At 51.1% G+C, this 1661-nt stretch overlaps 1 protein-coding gene across 1 annotated transcript in view; it reads right to left on the bottom strand.

Annotated features, from left to right (window-relative positions):
* The window catches only part of ATP7B (ATPase copper transporting beta), a 64666-nt gene that overhangs the window by 28127 nt on the left and 34878 nt on the right, over positions 1-1661 (bottom strand). The gene's annotated exons all lie outside the window — the stretch shown is intronic.

The following is a 1661-nucleotide window of genomic DNA, read 5'->3' on the forward strand; positions in this document are numbered from 1 at the left end:
GCAAGGGAGGGGAGGGGAGGTGCAGAGGAATTTGTGAATTTCTCTTGGGTTCACAGCACATAGGCTCTTGCACACCCAGCCACACGTGTGTGCTCATGCAGACACTGCGAGAAGTTACTGGGAATGAGGACTGGAAATGCCTCCACAGTTGGCACTGGCATAATGACACCAGATGCAAGTACCCAGGGGTGAGGGTCCCTTCCAAGGTTAACGAGGAAGGGGAGGGAAGGGCATCTCCCTTGGCATAAAGCCAAGGTGGGAGGAGCTCGTGCCCCAGCAGGTGGCTGGGGCAGACAGGACTGTAGGAAAGTTTATGGCGATGCTCGATGCTCGGCGGCTTTCTTTCTGTGACAGTCATGGCAGCAGTGAGAAGGCAGCAGGCGTCATTCGTGAGCACGGACAATGGGCCGGCCACCGACTGAGGCTCCTGCGTGCTCACAGCAACCCTGCCGCGGAGGTCTGGATAAAGGTGGCCCTGAGAGGCTCGTCCACAGGCCACTCGCTCAGTGAGGGGTGCAGAGGGAGCCGCAGCCCAGAGGGCGGGCTGGGAGAGGGGCAAGCTTGGCCTGGGGAAGGGAGGGTCCTGCATCTGGCCAGAACTCAAGGCCAGTGTCAACAGTGGGCTTATTCCGCTTCTGCCATACCATGCTGTGTCCCTGGACAGGAGGGGAGAGAGGGTGATGGGTGACCTGCTGTCCCTGCAATCTAGTATACCTGCTCTTTTCAACTGTCAGGGCCAGCACCTTCTCTCACGGCCACCGATCAATTCTGACTCATGGCTCCCCCATAGGCCAGGGTCGAGCTGCCCCGTGGGTTTCTGAGACTGTCTACTCCTTACAGGAGTAGAAAGCCTCTTCTTTCACCCATGGAAAGGCTGGTGGTTTCACACTGCTAACCTTGTGGTTAGCAGCCCACCACATGCTCACTAAGCCACCAGGGGCTCCTTCCAGGATACTAACAACACAGACATGAAGTGTCTGAGCACATGACGGTACCTTATATGACTCCTGACACTGTTTATTAAAAAATAAACTGTGATTAAAAAAGTTATCCTTTCCAAATAATGTACACATATGTTACTTTATTAAAATACTAGGCTTTTCACATGTAATGCTTCTGTCTTCCCACCATCTCCATTCGTCTGACCACTGCTACCACTGCGTCCTATCAGGACATTCCACACACGTACTTAGACCCAAGCAAGGGTGGGGTTCCACCTGTCAAAACTAAGCAGGCCTCGTGGACCACCATTCTTGGCAAAGGAGCCTGGACAACACTGATCAGACATGGCCGGGAAAGTTCTCACTCTGCCTGATAAGAAAGGACAGCCATATAGCAACGGTTACAGACATGAAATAAGATAACCCTCCCCTCCACTTCCCCCACCGTAGGGGGCGAACAACAGAAACGTGGGTGAAGGGAGACAGTGGATGGTGTAAGATATGGAAATAATCATTTATAATTTATCAAAGGTTCGTGAGGGTGGGGGAGGGAGGGAAAAAAGGGGGATCTTATACCAAGGGCTCCAGTAGAAAGAAAATGTTTTAAAAATGATGATGGCAACATATGTACAAATGTGCTTGATACAGTTGATGTATGGATTGTTATAAGAGCTGTAAGAGCCCCCAATAAAATTATATATATATATATATATACAATTC

The sequence above is a fragment of the Echinops telfairi genome, unplaced genomic scaffold (assembly GCF_000313985.2).
Source record: "Echinops telfairi isolate 266 unplaced genomic scaffold, ASM31398v2 ScPeMD7_11;HRSCAF=52, whole genome shotgun sequence".
Lineage (NCBI taxonomy): Eukaryota > Metazoa > Chordata > Mammalia > Afrosoricida > Tenrecidae > Echinops > Echinops telfairi.